This window comes from Pseudopipra pipra, chromosome 12 (assembly GCF_036250125.1).
Source record: "Pseudopipra pipra isolate bDixPip1 chromosome 12, bDixPip1.hap1, whole genome shotgun sequence".
Lineage (NCBI taxonomy): Eukaryota > Metazoa > Chordata > Aves > Passeriformes > Pipridae > Pseudopipra > Pseudopipra pipra.
Window position 1 is genome coordinate 14,714,555 of NC_087560.1, and position 17,654 is coordinate 14,732,208.

The window sequence follows — 17,654 nt, forward strand, 5'->3', positions numbered from 1 at the left end:
CAAGTGCCTCATAATTGTTAATTAAGCAATAGCACTCACAAATCAGAAGCATAAGTCTGAGATATAACCTATATCAATTTCTAATAGCAAAACTGTCATGGTTTGACCCCAGGCTGCAATTAAGCCCCACAAAGCCACTTGGTCGCTCCCCCCTCAGTGTGATGGGGGAGAGAACTGGAAGGGTAGAAGTGAGAAAATCTCATGTAGAGAGATAAAGACAGGTTAATAAGCAAAGCACAAGCTGCACATTCAAGCAAAGAAATACAAGCAATTCATTCCCCACTTCCCAAGGGCAGGCAGGTGTTCAGCCATCTCCAGGAAAGCAGAGCTCCATCACACGCAATGATGATGTGAGAAGACAAACATCATCACTTTGAATGGCCCCCTCCTCCTTCTTTCCCCTGCTCTATACACTGATGACCATGATTCCATATGGTCTGGAATATCCCTTGGATCAGCTGGGATCAGCTGTCCCGGCTGTGTTCCCTCCCCATTCCTTGTGCCCCCATCCTGTTCACTGGCGGGGTGAGTGAGAAGCAGAAAAGGCCTTGACTCTCTGTAGAGTCTTCTCAGCAGTAAAGAAAACATCCCTGAGCTATCAACACTGTTTCCAGCACAATTCCAAAACACAGCCCCATATTAGCTCCCACAAAGAAAATTAACTCTGCCCCTGCCAAAACCCGCACAGTAACTTGGGGAACAGAAATTACTTTTAAGAAGTCACATACCCACACTTCTCCTGCCTCGCAGCCCCGGGCTGTGTCCCACGGCCAGGCAGCACAGCGCTCGCTGAAAGGGGCCGGTGTTCAGCATCTGAATTCAGACTCCTGTTTCAGAGCGTGACCCGATGCCTCGCACACCGCAAGCGATCCCACTCCAGCCGTCTCCCTAAGCCATTCCTTGATCGCCAGCCAAGCCCCATGCAGGGGTAATCTTACCAAAGTAACACCGGTATGTAGCTGTAAATTGTGATTTTGTGCTTGACTTGTCTTATCTGCCTTCCCTCGCATTTCGGCCGCACAAATTATCTTCAGCAATTTCATCTTAAAGCTCATGTTTTACAGTACTGATTTCCCTTAAAAGTATTTTTTTAAATGTGCTTTTATTAGTTCAACCACATTTGCCAAGTTTTAACAGATGACTTCTTTCTCAGCTGCCTAATTTCAAATTCACCTTTACATAAAGCTTAAGAGGGGGCAAAAAGTCATCATAAGTAAGTGGGATGTGATGCTTAACGTTAAGGTTTATGCAAATACACTTTACAGTATCAGCTGAGGGTCAAGAATCATGAATTTACTCTGCAACATGGGAGAATTAAGAAAGAAAAAGGATGAAACCTAGCCAAAACTTGGAAATATGTATAATCCTGATTAATACAAGGCTACTAGGAAAACGCAGATGTAAAGTCACACCTTTTATTCAGGGGAAAAGCCAAAGTGTACAAGAGCCAAAGAGAACTTATTCTATGCAGTGGCAGACACTGAAATAGAGCAACATTACTCCTTCAACATTAATAAAACATGTTGTATACAGAGCTTTTTTCTTTTTGGTCCTTGAAACCCTGCCAAGTCATAAGCTTTTTATGGGAACATTGAAATGAATGTTGATCAGAGCCATAACCATACCAGTTCTAAATTTTACCACCACTTAGAGGCAAAGGTTTCCCCCCAGTCCCTCACACATCTGCAAATCTGTACATTTTTGAAAAGCCTGATGAACTAAAAAAGCTCATATACCCTCCATCTATGAAGACAATGAATTCCTTCTTGGATTATCAGCTGAACTCAGGCCTTGAAAGCACTATGAACTCCTCCACCCCATAAATGAAGTTCCTCAAAGGTAAAATTTTACATTTCATATACAAAAAATAATAGCTACTTGGTAAGCGAAATTAGAGCTCCAGAGGTCCCCTCATTACCAAGAACATGATATTCTCTTCCCCATCCCTTCCCATATTCATCAGCATCTGCTTTTTCCAAAGCCTAAGCTTTATTTTTGAAAAAGTTAACACTTACTCATAAAAATACAATTAATTTGGAAGTACAAGGCTGCTGGCATCCAGACAAGTGCTTGATCATTTTGTTGTCGTATCTAATGTGATAGAGCTTCAACTGGGTTGGAAAACTTCATAAAATAGGGGGCTGCTTCCTTTCTAATTAAGACAGCAATGAAATTTAACAGCCTGGCATGGAAACTTCTTTCCAGTGTTACGTTTTTGGAACGACTCGTCTACTCTCAGAAATCTTTTACAACACACTACCCAGTACTTCACCCTTTCCAGCTTAAAGGCTTCCATTTGGTGTCCTCTGTACCAAACCAACTGGTGTGTCAAAGATGCTGCACCAGAAGACCTGAAAAATATCTGCAATCCTTAAGATCTACTCACCCTATGTGCTCCTATGTGTATTCTGTAACTGTAGCACTAAAATCTGTGTCCACTAAAATTTATCCATTCTGTCATTGACACAAATTTAAAAAGGTATTAATTAGGTGTGCAAGGCCTTAAACTTAACAAGGAAATGGACAAAAAATACACAGCCTACATCCAAGTAGGTCTGTCTTTCAAGTCCCTGGGCTGGGAACTTGGGTTGTTTGTATACCATCCTGATTTATGTTTATTTAAATAATGACAAATATTAGTTTTAAATTTACAGTGATCACTTTATAAGATGTCTCCAATCCTATTGGGATAAAGAGCTTTCACTAAACAAAACAGTTTGTTTATATTACTGGTACATCTCATAGGAAATACTTAGAATCCCACATGTTCAAAGCAGGACAAAATTACAGCCCATCTTTCCACAAAGGGCTGCTATCTCCTGCTACCAAGGGGCCAGAAGGACCACATGCAGATCACAAGGCCTGAAAGTTCAAGTCCAGAGAGGCTGGTCTGCAGAACTCCAAGTCCAAAATGTCACATGCAGAATAAAAAGAAAACTAAAATCCACCCCGTGCTTTGGCAGCAGTGGAATGGCCAGAAGATGTGGGAGAATTAAAGAAGTACCAGGAGAAAGCAGATATGAAGTCACACCTTGGTTCACAGAATCACAGAATATCCTGAGCTGAAAAAGACCCACAAGGATCAAAGTCCAGCTCTTGGCCCTGTGCAGGACAGGCCCAAGAATCCCACCATGTGCCTGAAAGCATTATCCAAATGCATCTTAAACTCAGACAGGCCCAGGGCTGTGACCACTGCCCTAAATCTCCCCTGACAGGTTCATTCAGGGCAAAAGCAAGGGACCAAAATAGCCACTCTCACTCTAGGCATTGAGAAATATCAAAATAAGAATTTAAGGACAGCAAGACTATGACCCCAAGCCTCTCATGTTATTTGTGTTGGCTGTCTCACCACCCCCTTATTAAGGAAAAGTCATAAAAAAACATATTTATTCTGTTACTGTTATTATTGATTTGCATCTACAAACACAGTCAAAGATTTATCAAATGTAGTGAGCTCAGAACTTAGATGAAAGTTGCTTTCTGTTAGACTCACCTGACAGGGATGTACAAAAACTCAGAGAAAGGTTTGAGGATTTTTATGTTTCAGATAATACTAAAATTAATTTTAAAATTTAGGCAGATTAGGAAAATTAACTGTCTATTCTAGAAAACCTTGCATCTGTTTCTAGTATTGATAGCAACACAACAAAACCCCTTATGGCACAGCATGCAGCTGTATGGGAACAGGAGAAAGGATCACCTCCAGCATGCAGAGAGTCCCAAAGTAGTTAAGAGTTGCACACGTACCACAGTTGTAACCAAACAGCCCAAACACAGCAACACTGCAACTTTCCATTTCAGATTAAAAAGAAATTATCTTCAGTAAAGCTGAAAGTGAGTTTTAATGTAACCCTAAAATAACCATTCACACATGCAAACCAATTACTGGTACAGGTACTCAAGTGTGAAAGCAAAGACAGAGCAACACACTCTCCTTCTCTCAAGTACATTAAAAAATTCCATGTTTCTATAAAGATGCCTCTCTATATGCAGGTCCTGTGTTTTGTCTCTCACTGACTGTACTCTGGAATTGTGCTCGTACAAGGAGCAGCAGAGCAAAGATCTCCTCTACAGATGATCCTCTCTTTTGCTAGGGCCACAAATAGAAATTACAAAAGAAATATTTAAAATCGTGGATATTTAGTGAAACCTCCTCAGTGCACTTTCCATGCCCTCTTGCCTAGTGACTGCACCAACTCTCCCCTCTATCTAGAGACTGAAAAAGCATTTCCCCTATTTGTACACAAACGAAAGCAAGTCAGTTTCGAAGGGGAAAGAAGAAGAAAGGCAGCACTGAAAACTCTAAGGATTATTTACGAACAAGCTGAAGCCCTATAAACTTGGCTATTGGAGAAAGATAATCCTCTCTAGCTTATGCCAAGTGGGTCAGACAGAGGAAGAACCTCAGCAGTCTTCAAAGTCGAAGCAGATGGGGAAGTGAATAAGTGCCCATGTGAGCGAAAAGGAAACAAGCTTCTGTTCATTTTAGCTTGTTGCAGAGTGTCAGTTTGCTACACACCATCAAAATGCCAGACCTCTAACTGACACAAGCAGAGGAGCTCACTTCTGTAAGAAGTATTAGAACTGCAGAGTAATTACTTAAGACTGCTACTGATACAAAAAAAAAAAAAAAGAAACCCTGGTGTGCTCATATTTAAGATGTTGCTTAGCTTGGTAGGAGGGAATCAGGTAAAGTGGAAGAAAGGTGCTAAGAGGCAGAGACTGAAAGAAATGTTCTTCACTTTGTGGCTATGAAAAAACCCCTTGGGATTCTTTATCATTAGTGTTTCAGTATCACAGATATAAATATTTATGTAGCTGTAAGGTAGGCTGTACTTTAGAGCTAATTGTAGCTCTAATTAGAGCATTTTAAAAAAACACATGAGCTTGTAACAAAATTTTTTACCCTTTTTGAAACAAAAAAGCACAGTCCATGCATGCCACAAGATGAACATACATCACATTCTTTAAAAAGCTGAAGTTGACCTCTTGGTCCTTTCTCAGGCTTTACATCGCCAGACAAGATCTGGGCCAAGACCATTTCCACACACAGGGATGCATCTCTGTCTCAGGCTAACCTCATCATCCAAGTGGTGAAACCTAAAACCAACTAATCTCTCCCAGGGTTATGCTTGTGGAACTGGGAATCCCTCCATCTGCCTCAGCAATACAAAAAGATCACTGGCTGCAAAATAAACAGCACATGAACCACAGAACAATAGCCCCTCCAGTCAATGCTGCTCATGCCACCCACCAAGGGCTAATAATTTTCTAACAGATCCCTCCCCCTAAAAAAAAACTTTTCATACTTTGAAGAAAGATCTTGTGCAAGTTGACAACATGCAACTTCTTTTGGATCCCTACAAAGGAAGGACTCCCTTCTGCTCTGAACTCCTGGGAGTTTTGCAAGCTATCTGCAATCAGAAGCAATAAACCCTGAAGGAGCACAGAAATAGTTTTAATCAAGAACATCTAAATTGAGCTGTGACCAGTAGAAGGAGGAGTATTCAGTGTTATAGTTTGCTAGGGAGACACAGAGAGCCAAGGACATGCTGAGGAGATGCTTGTCTTCCAAAGAAAATATTGCTAAGAGAAACAGGCAACCTTCCACCATTTATTTTAGGAGGTGGCTGCTGAGCTGCATCAGCTATTCCTCTGGTGTCTCCATGAGTGTTTTTTGCCCAAGACTTCTGCTGGAAGAGCCAGAACTGCAAAACTTGTAAGAAAACTCCACAGGAAGAGGCACTGAGAGGTTGCACAACACCACCCCTTTTCAGATACATGTATCTTCACTTATGCAAACTCAAGTGATCTTCTGATATTTAGGCTGGGTTATGTGGAGCACGGTTAAGACAAGAATAGGTGTATGAAGTCTTTGCTTGTTTTTTTGCAGTGTGTTTAACTACACATCAAGAAATTTGCTAAAATGAGAAGTGTGAAGGAATGGGGAAAGGCTGTGTTGTGAGAAATAACAAGGGGAGAGCTTGAAACTACAATCACTTTAGTTTATTTTCCTATGATCAGTTATCATGCAAGCTGAAAAGTTAACTACCTTGCTTTATGTAACTTTTTACCATGACAATTAATGACAGTTATTCCTTTTAGCTAAGAGACCATCATTCTCACAGCAGCTTTAAATGTTTTAAGATGCAAAGCAAGGATTCCCCCATATTCCTTTCCCCACTAAAAAAAACCAAATGTTAACCTTGACGACCACATAAAGTTGCATTTGCTGTAGTCAAACCTTTTCTCTGCACTCTGGTGTAGAGGGAGGGGGAAAAAAAAAGATATACAAGTTAACAGACTCATATTGGCTTTTTAACAGTATCCCCACAAAAAGGATTTTTTTTTTTTTTTTTTTTACACGGACATTTGACCTGGGTTAACACTGCAGTGTGGAGAGTTGAAAAGGGATCACCTGATGAAACAGAAATACCTCCCTCCAAACTATATTGCAGGAATTACAGCCAAGCACCCCAACCGCAGCAAACAGTAAGAGCCTTCTGGAACAGCACACGTTCTGTGTCAGCAAAGCAGCATTAATACAAAACTCAATTCAAATAAAGGAGTACTGACCCTTCAGAAAGGGTACGGCTTCAACAGGCTTCTACCACACCAAACACAGACCACCGAAGATATTCAAACCATTGCAAAAAATTATTATATCAAAAGGAGGAAAACAGTGTCAGCCTTGTACATGTTTTGTTGTTGAATAATGACAGTGTTTACCTTCCCAACCTAACACATTACTGCTCTGGACCCAACTTTAAAGCAGAGTACATGACAGAATTAATTATGTCCTTTCCTCTTAACTACCATTCCCTGGTTATTTATTAGCTCAGTCTGCATATATTCATAGATGTGTCTAATATACAAAGTTAAAAGGATTTAAAACTGCTGCCTAAATACTTCCCTGGTTTGCAGAGTCCTCTCCACCCTCTAGACAGGCAGTAGCATCAATAAATACAGCCTTAGGCTGCAAATTAGTCACTCCTCAAGTAGTTGAAGGAGACATGGGGGAACCACAAGTGCACTGTGACAGGCAAGAACGTCTCATGGGCAACACGGTGATGGATCACAGGCAACAATCTCCCTCAGACACGCACTACATATGGCTCTGCTAAGGTCTTTTCTCTGATTTAGTAAAATGCAAAGGCTGCCAGCACATCCAGCTTTGTCTTACAGCCCACTCCAGCTTGCAGTTTAGCAAACCACCAGGCAGACCATCTGTCAGAACTACAAGGTCCACCTCTGTTGGAGCACCCATAGCTTGGAGGCCACCAGCCAGTTCCTGTGTCTTTCTGGAAAATACAAAAGCCATGACACACCACATAGCCTGAGTTCACAGTACCTCAACAAAGGAATGGCAGAGAGATAAATTCAGATAAGCTACCTAAATGTAAACCTCAAGGGAACCCAAAAGCCTCTCTGGAGTTTTCTATTTGGCTAAAATGAGATTTTCAGGCTAAAGACCTATTCACTCTCCTGAGGGACAAACAGCGGGGATAAGCAGATTGGAGAAGACTTCTGCTTTAAGACTGAATCAATTTTATTTCACTGAGGTCCATCATCTCAAGGTACAGAGGCCAGTAGCTTCCACACTGACCATCCACTGTAAGGAGATGAAAAGGGAAAGAGAATGGGTACTGCTACAAACCCAGCAGCAGAAAGCAGAGAGAGAAAAAAAGAAAACCCTTTCACAGGCACTTCACAAAGAGCAGCAGCACTTTTATCTTTGTCAGCACAGATTTTAGGATACTATATTCCTGTGTGAATACTGCAGTCACTGTTTGGCCTCATCCAGAATCACAAGCAATTCCAACTAATACATCAAATTAGCTGTGTATCTGGGGATTAACTTTCTGTCTTGCATCAGAGGTCAATCAGATCTTCTCTCCATCACAGAGAAAGGAACATAAAGTCCATTTTGGTATAGCAGCACACTTAATTCTTCCATCCATCACTAAAGGCACTATGGCACTGGATTTGCACTCAGGAGAATGTCCCTGTGCTATGGAACAGCACAGAAACTGGGTTTGAGAAGGTATTTAGAAGCAGCAAAGACCACGTGTTTGCAATCAGCACCCAGAAACCCTGTTAATCATTTGAATTTTAGTGGCATAGATGGGGTTTAGAGATGAAAGTAGAGTGTTAAATTTGTTTGGGATCTTCCATCTTTTGGGCTAAAAAAATATAAAACTCTGAAGCTTTTTATGATCTCTCCATGTCAGACACTCCTATCTAGAACTGTTGAGGGAAACAGGGAAGAAAAAGGGATGGAGGAAGAGCAACTGTATCTAAAAATCTGGAAGTATTAAGGTTCCATTTCATAACAAAATGGCATTAAGTGATACCAGCAAGTTAACTTTCTAGTGGAAAAAAAAAAAAAAAGCAGAGCATCTCCTGAAAAATTTTTTTATAAATTGGTGAGACTAGGGAGTAACATGCAGATGAAAGCTGTATTTCATTATTCTGCACCACGTCCACTTCATTTGATTAAATGAATAAATGAGATCCTTATGTCATACTGGAGGCACTACCCCTACTTTTGTTTACTACATCTTTCTAGCCTTAACCACAGCACACGCAGCACAGCTGGCTGGCAGCTCAACATTACAACACAACACACAGAGAAGTTAAGATAGGGGAAGTGATTCTAAAAAAAAAAAAAAAAAAACCACAGAAAAAACCTTGCTCCACTTACCTAAGCAATGTTGTCATTAGAGAGTTTTCCAGTAATAAAATCCAAGAAAAAAAGTCTGAAAAAAAAAACCACAGAAAAAGGCAAACTTTTAGTAAGTAGGATAATGCTCTCACTTTTTTCCTCAGGAACTTGAAAAGTCAGTGATTTAAAGAAAAAGAAGTACATTCACTCCATTAGTTGCATTTCAGATAGTTATTTGTAACAAAAAGGTGCTCCTCAGACAGCAAATGTATCAGAAACAATAGGGCAGATTTTTCACTGCTGCTGCCAGCATTATACCAGTCCAATTCCCCAAATGTCAATCACATTGGGCTGCAATAAAACTAGTGTTATCCAGCAGACGAGTCAGGCCTAAGGCAATTAGCTAAGCTGCCCCATTTAGATTTTCAGTCATTTCTCCCTCCCACCGAGCTGGATTATCCGAAAATGTGGACCAAGCTGTGGGGTGAGAAGCGAGGAGTCAAACACACACACACACACACACACACAGAGTAAGGCTGAAGGTGGCCAGAACCAAAAATGTTGCTTATTAAAAAAATACTCAAATCACCCCAGGGCTAATTGCAAAAGACTCTAAGGCAGCAAAAGACGGAACAATATGAAGAAAGCTGTGATATACGAGACGTCATTATCGCATAAAAATAAAAGGCACAGTGTGAATTGCTGGTAAAAATGGCATGTGGCCACGACAGGTCTTACCAAAAATCACTGCTACCAAAAAAAGCCCTCAAGACTTGTTGAGAGTCATGAATGCAGACTGAAAAAAAAAAAAAAAAAAAAAGAAAAGAAACCAGAAACCACACACACAAACTAACTGAATATGGATGACTGCAAGGCTCCAAATCAAAGAGGGAGTTGACCACTGTTTAGGAGGAAGAAATCATTGCTTGTTCCAAGATTAAAAACTTATAATTCTGGCCCTGGCTGAAGCACTGTCATTCACTAATCTGGTACAATTTAGTCGGGCTGATCCCCCCCTCAGACAGAGGGGCATTATCAAAAGTTCCTCCATTCATTTTGCTTCCTGTTAGCCAGTGAAAGCCCCTTTTATATGCTCCTCCAGAGGCTGTTAAAGCCAAGGAAGACTTTCCGATAGAGAAGATAAGGTAGTTGGATTTATTCATGAGAGGAGGAAGGGAAGTTGTACAGGCTGATTACAGCTGCTCCCAAGTTGAAAAGTAGAGGTTTGGAGGAGGGAGGTGGAAGATGATGGATTATTCATTAATAAGCATTATACCACTACCACTACTGGTAGAAGTAGCATTAACTCTCCTGATACTCAACTACATTTTACTGTTAAGTTGGCATCACCAAATACACAGATGTGGTTGAATAATTCAAAAATACACGGAAAAGGCAGAAGAGGATATTTTTTAAAGAGATTGAGTAAATAATTTTTTTATAAAAATAGAATACCTAAGACTGTAAGGATAAACTAGCCAGAATCAGAGGGAAGACACTGCCTATAATTGGTCTCAAGACTAAGACTGTTCACAAATCATTTTCAGGGTCAGATCCTGTTCTTATTGCCAACATGAGCACTCTCAGACATCAATGGAGAAAGATGGTGATTTCCAAATTACTTAACATGTGTCAGCAATTTTGAACAGTTGCTTTGCAGATTCTTAAGGCAAACCAAGCAAAACCCCACAAGAGAGCTCAGTATAGTACTTGGCAGATGAAAAGCTGCCTGGAAATTCTATCAAGACTCTGAAAAACATTCCCCCATTAATGTTCAAACACTCTGGTATAGTTAGAACAGTTTTTAAATGCAACAAGATGGAAATGCAAACAAAAACACATTTCTCAAGTTTAAAAAGGTCAAGTCAAAGCAGCAAAACTCTACCAGAAGTTAGGGCTAACAATGATGGTTATAGGGGTAAACCCTGCCTCTTCCTTCCCCTCTCCCAGACTATTCTTCTCCAAATGAAGGAGAAAAATAAACAAGAATCAAAATATCCACAGCAGAAAATCAAATGCAGCTTTAAAAGAAAGAAAATAACTCAGCTATACCTCATCATTACTCCATCCAGTCTGAACACACATCAAGTCATTAACTGTTTTCCCCTCTGACAATGCCAGATAAGATCAATATAAGCAAAAATAATAAACTGTTTTTCAACGCACTGTTATATGAATGAGACAGACTTAAATGCCAAGTGATGCATTTTTGAACACCATTTTGAATCAGACAAGGACGGAGTGTAAATCTCTACCGAGCAGAAAGAGCATAAACAAATCTAGAATAGCATGAAGACTCAGCAAAGACAGCCCACAGGTCACCACGTGGAGGGTGAAGTATTAAAGGTACTTAAGTAAATAGGGACAAGGCTGATCAACTACCTCTTGCTTTGCAGAATATCCATATGCAACCGAAAAGCAACAAGCTACAACAAAATCCAGAGCTTATTTTGATCCAATTTCACCTTTAGGTTATTATAATAAATATACACCATACAAAACTTCAGCATAAACTGTACTGATCAGTTTGCTCAGTGGCCATATAATTTCTTCTCAGTGATCAAAGAATTAGGGAACCAGGAGACAACAGTGACTTTCTTTTATGCCACCAGCCTGTATCTCTTCAGACACATCACTCAAGGCAAAGCTCAGCTGGCATCTGCTCTCCCCACTTTGTGCTGCAGTGGGAATCTCGCCTGTTGCAATCACCAATTTCAGTCATAAACTACAGCAAACTCTGCAAACACTCAGATTTAGTGGGTATCTCAGAAAAAGCTGCCAAGTGTCAGGTTCCCCCACAGTAAATATGAGTAATACTGCTCACCTATCTTCAGACAGGCTTTGCAACACAAACCTGAAGAGACAATGTACTGTTATAAACCTCATGCACAAAAGCAATTGTACACGTTAATTTACAGTTTCCCACTATGAATAAGGACAAGCTTATCAAAGCACAAAGGGTGTTTCCTACAGTGGGAATGTCGTAATGGGATGACAAGACATAGCCTGCTTGTTCCGCATGTTTGGGAAGATTGTTGGGTCTTTCTTGTCACAAAACAACTCTTGTTGCACCAATATTTAATTAAAAACAAGCCACAAAAGTCCACCCAAAACTTCTCGTTTGTTTTCAGGTCTGAGGAACCCACACTGGCAAATTACAGCTCATATTCACTGCATTACAAGGAAATGAAGAGGTATGGACTAGATGTCCCTTTTCAGCTTGGTTAAGACCCAGTTGCACCAGTTGCAACAGCTGATGTGAGGAAGTCACTAAGTCTGAACAGTCTTCCCACTCAAGCTGACAGACTACAAGAAAACCACAACAAGAGGCCCATGCCCACTGTGATAGAGCTGGATGCAACTAATTTTGTTCAGTTAAAACACGACTTTACACATCTGACAATTTCAGGAAGGCCAAAAAAGAACAGGTTTACTTGGCTCTTACATTTCACCGCCTGTCTTCTGCAAATACAAGGTTGGTTGTTGTGATCATGCTGGGGTTTAGGATTCGGGGTTTTCTTTATAACCCCAAAAGCCAAAAGTTCCTACTTCTAAAGACCATGTTATGTTTCCAATAGGCCTGGCTATGGATACACAGATGCATCTGTACTGCTAGACTTGGGATAGCTGCAACTGAAGGCAACAGAATATTTCAATAGTAGTTTCTTTGTCACTGCAAGAATCTGCCCTGCCACACAAGCCTGCAATTCCAGATTTCTGCATACATTGTGAGGGGCATGAGGCATTACCAGTGGCTGCAGTTCAGCACGTTCCTGGGCAGTTCTATGGCAACGACATTTAGACGGTTAAAGGTGGTTTCATCAGAGTTCAGAAAAATCAGCAAAGAAATCCAGAATTCAGAGAGCAAACCCTGTACAGGCAAATCAGGCTTTGCAAACTCGTGATGCATTGAAAGAGTATGAGTTCTCCATCTCCTCTCCAAGGGAAGCTGCAGCACAGGCTCAGCAGTGCCAGGAAGGTTAGAGGGCTGCCAGAGCATGTACAGGAGAAGGTTTGTGTGCAAACAGAATAAACAGCCTTGACTAAATTCTTGTAACCAATTAAACAACAACTCTCCACTGAGAATACAGCATCACTCACTCAGCTGCTTACCTAATCCTCAACCCCTGCTTCTCAAGCCGGCTTTCAATTTTCAAGTCTTCCACTTTTCTTCAGAAGCCGAAGACAAATGAATACCAGTTCTCCAGATATCCTGGTTTTAAGGCTATTATTTGCCTTTTAAAGACCATCAGTACTCAAAAGTGACTTAACACTAATGAGCTTTTACAAGCAAGTCTGCAAACATTAATACATGTGAGCAGCCATACTAAATCCACCCAAATTACCTATCTGGGACGCTCTCCTCTAGCCTGGACTGGACTTCAAGCCAAGAGATGACCAAACTTGGAAGGTGACTATAGATTTTCTCTGGTCTGCACCCCTGTGTTAAGCTACCCAGTGATGCTAAGCAGATGCATTTTGAATGTGCTGTTTCATCTCATGTAAAGGGGGGAGAAAAGGAAAAAGAGTTAGAAATAGTACTTATCTGAAAAAAAAAAAAAAGGCAAATATTTTAAACTAAGTACTGCTACTGTTTGTAGAATGGCCTGAAAGAGAGATATCTCTAAAATTCCTTTAAATACATGTGTTCAGTTTTTAAACTGCAAAATGAGTCAATCTGACAAACCAGCTCAATTAGGATTGCTCCAACAAAAGCAGAGGGTCCCGTCCCCCTAAGTCAGTACAAGTTTCTGGCATAGACACTGGTGTGTGAGATTTTACATTCCCCTCTACATAAACAGTCATATATCAAGCTCTAAAAATTTGCTTCACAGAAACATTTGCACTAGTAAAATTCAATTATTCTAATATTTGTATGACACATGCAGGAGGGGTACATAAAAAGGTTATGGTGAGCTCATTTAAGAATTTAAACAAGGACTTGATAAAAAGGTTTTGAATTATTCACTCAGCTCCACTATTAAATCAGGCTTCCAAAGGAGTCTTTAAACAACAGCCCAGAAGACATTGTATTTATAACAAAAAGGCAGTACTGAAGCCATCACACTGTCTCACAGAACAAACCATTCATAATTACAGTGTAAATGCACACAGGCACAGTATCATGCCTTGGTCACAATCCTGCCAGATTAACTGGACACTCCAAATATTTATATTAATACTCCTTTCTGGAGAGGCAGCACCACTTCTGTCTAAATTTCTTAAGTATTGCCTTTTTATGCTAAGGAAGAGCAATTTCTTCAAGAACATCTAAGGTTTAGAGAAGTGCTCAAGAACAGCACTAAGCAAGATGAAGACAATCCTTTACAAGTATTTACTTAGTTTTATACCAGCCTGTGTAGGCTGGCACACAAGTATTTTGCTATGTCTCCCAAAGCTTCAGAGCCAAACTCAACTGAAGACATCACCATACATCTCAGTTATAAACTCCCATGCTAAGTTTACATACAGCACAGCAATTTTCTGCATACTTGCTCCTCACACACATACCAGATCTTTTTTCCAAACCTCGGGGCCCACTTGAAATAACAGCCATCTCTGGAGGGAGGGAAAACAGGGGGCTTAGGAGAGATAATATGAGTGGTGCTCCACTTCTCTTGTACATGCATCCTTTCACCACCTGCTTCTTTTCTCCCCATCCCTTTTATTTCCACATCACAGGCTGTTCTCAGCAGTTCAGCTCAACGAACCTGAGCCAAGATTTCCTCTCAAAATAACTACTCCAAGACCATTTCAACTATGAGTATCACCCACAGAAACATTCCTATTTGCATATCATCTTCTCTCCTGCATCAGTCTGTTCCCAAATAAACCCATGGGCTGGTGATACAAGGTCATGAAGTTGTGACAAAAAAGCAGGATACCCTCCCACTGCATCCAGCCATGATCCCAGAGGAAGGGCAGGGTGAGTCAGTCTCCCAAGATAGTTGGTTTCAGGCATTTCTGACAGCATAATTTTAGTGTTAGTATTTCATTTCCTTTAGCCATCTCATGGAGAGTGCTCAAGAAAAGTATTAATGAAGTGTTTTAACACGCTCTCACTGTCTGGAGAAGATGTAGGGTGTCACCTAACCAGCTGCTCAAGATTCACACTAAGCTGCTCCGGTCACCAACACTAACAAGAAAAGGATTTTTGCTTCACATGGGCTAAAGAAAGGTTTGGGGGTGAGAACCACGAGGCAAAACTACCACATCCACAAATACCACTGAGCCCTGGGACAGCTGTGGGAGCCTTTCCTGAGCAGAACCAGCAGCACATCAATCTAAGGCCACCATAATCCATACCAAAAAAAAAAAAAAAAAATAGTATCTCATCATTTCTGAAGAAATAAGGGTTCAGATGGTTTTGTTTGGCTGTTACAAAGCCAAGCCCCTGCAGCAATGCCATCAGCAACACACCTCCTGAAACTTTTTTTATTTTTTAAACATTTAAATCCAACTTTGCTGATGTACTTCCCTTCAAACCTACGCTCCAGCTCCTTATCCACATGGTCTTACAAATCCATCTATCTGAAGCACTGGTCTTCCTGGCTATGGGTAAGGCTCAACACCTGCACCACTGCAAATGTAATTACGGCAAAATACCACAGCTATTTGTAGACTTCCTGTTCATCAAATAATATTAGTGTACCTTTGCCTTGAGCAATTATTTACAGAGCTGGAAATCCTGAAGAGACACTAGAGATTGCAGAAGCGTTCTGCTATCTACCCCTCCATTGTCCACTGATGCTTTGTATTAGCTCTTGGAACAACTCAGAGAGGAAAATAAAAATATCAGAATAATTCTTCATAAATCTGTCCAATGAAAAGGAGAGGGGGAAACGTAATTGAGTTAAAACTCTGCATTAGCTTACTCCAGTTGAGACTGGGAGGCATTTTACACTTCAGCTGAATTGGCAGCTTGAATTCAACTTCAGGCTCCCATGCAGGCTTTAAGTCAAATTCCTCAGCAGAGTAAAACCCTTATTAGCCTGTCTTCACTGTAATTTTAATCTTACTTAATTCTGAGTATGTAATTTATGTTAAGAATAACCCACTTTTTTCAAAACAGGATATATTGCATGCAGAATTATTCCCTGGCTAGCACAGTTAAGGTTTCTCTTGGAGAAATAATTTTTTTCATATTGACAGCAAAAGGAAAAAAAAACACTGAAAGCTTTAAAAACATGCAAAAGAATTTTCATAAATGCATCACAGACGGTTGTATTAATTCACCTAATATATCCCTAAACCACTGAAGCCTGGACACGCAATCTCACTTCAAACCAATGCTATATGCTAGAAAGATATTTAATCTGTTTAAAAACTGACATTCCTTTTTTACCACACACAAGGTGTGGGAGAAGAGAGAAAAAAAGTTGATATTTCTACATTTAAAAAGAAGCAAGACCATCCCATTCCCTCTCCTGTCCATTTTTCCCAATTTATGATGAAAATTGCAAGCAGAAAAACGAAAACACCTTGTAAAGCCAACATCTCAATTTCAAGTTCCGTCATCAAGACAAAATTCATAACAATTTGTCTAGTTTAAATGAAAACAACTTTAAAGCACCGTCTAAAGTTTACAAAGTCTGCTTCCAAGTTAAAACTGTCACTAAAGCTGGCACACAACACCTACCCACACGGTATTTACATCCTGTAGGTGATCTCAAGCTCTGAAGCCCCAGTTACTATCTCTTCCCAATCACGAAACATTCATTATGTATTTCCTGCATTATTTGCACGGTTGCTTAGTTTTGGGGTTTTGTTTGGTTTTTCATTGTTTGGGTTTTTTTAAAATGCCCTGTTAGTAAAAAGCTACTGAGATCTCTCACCCAAGCTCAGAAAAAGCACCAAGTGAATTACCAGGGTGGTCTCCTACTCTCCCTCTGCACTTGCTGGTGCAGTTTCATGTTGTCCCCCTTGTTCCCACTCCTCTTTAAGAGGTGATTTCATGTAAAAAACAGTTTAACTCTTATCACCCATCCCCTGGTCCACAAACCAACACGGCCTTTCCAGTGAAGTTTATACCCTGTCAGAGCCTATTTGTATAATCTGAATAGGAGAGACAGGGAATAGTTATGCATTTGCCAAGTGGAGGGTTGTGATTTGAGAGTGAAATCCCAGAGAGTGAATCCAAGAAAGACCAGGAGAAAGAGCCAGATTGTGCCAAGAGCACGAGATCAGGTCTGTCCCGTGTCGCAGCCTGGCACCGGAACACCAGATATCTTAACAACTTGCACTACAATGCTAACAAAGGTAAAAGAAAAATTAATCACACATTTTACCCTCTAGATTTTCCTCCATTTTGTGTGGCGTCCACACTGAAAAACTAAGGAGAGGGTTTCCAGGACTTTGCAGCACGTATGGCCCCACACTGAGCCGTGCTCAAAGCGGGCAGCTGTGCGAGGGAAGAGAAGCAGAGAGGGCTCAGACAGATGTTTTCATTCACAAACACTGCCAAGGAGCTGGGAATGCCGAGTTCACTACCTTGGCGTTATTTACATTTCACAACATCCAGCAATAACCATGCCATGAGCAGTTTAGAAAAGGAAAATACCACGCTGCGAGGGAGCGTTTTACCATCGCCTTCATTAAGGGAGCAAAAATTAAACTTCTTTTTTTTTAATTTCAGTTCTGAAACTTAGTGTGGTTCCATTTTGCCCACTGCCATCCAACCAGGATGGCAGCACCCCAAACCTCATCTGTTTCCAGCTAATTACCTGCCATTCCCCTTTTACACGATTGCTTCTGGGGTACCAGAGATGGTTAACTGTGCTATCCCTGAACCACCTGGACTTTTTCTTTCCATTTTCCAGAATAAACTGATTCTTAATCTAGCACAGAAGACAGTTTCTCCTTTAGCAACTGTTCCACAATCCAAACACTCCAAAGACCAAACCTGAAAATATCCTTACAAATGGTTGGAAGGGTACATTTCAGGGGCACTCGTCCAAACCTCAATCCTGAGACCCAACAGGTTTCAGAA

At 40.7% G+C, this 17,654-nt stretch overlaps 1 protein-coding gene across 17 annotated transcripts in view; it reads right to left on the minus strand.

The window, feature by feature from the left end:
- AKAP13 (A-kinase anchoring protein 13) overlaps positions 1-17,654 on the minus strand; it is a 208,446-nt gene that overhangs the window by 178,793 nt on the left and 11,999 nt on the right. For 16 of the 17 annotated variants that reach the window (XM_064669029.1, XM_064669030.1, XM_064669027.1 and 13 more), the window contains exon 2: positions 8,705-8,759. The exons of the other annotated variant lie outside the window; for it this stretch is intronic. The gene's annotated coding sequence lies outside the window, so the exon portion shown is untranslated. The remainder of the gene's footprint in view (positions 1-8,704; positions 8,760-17,654) is intronic. 17 annotated transcript variants of the gene reach the window in all.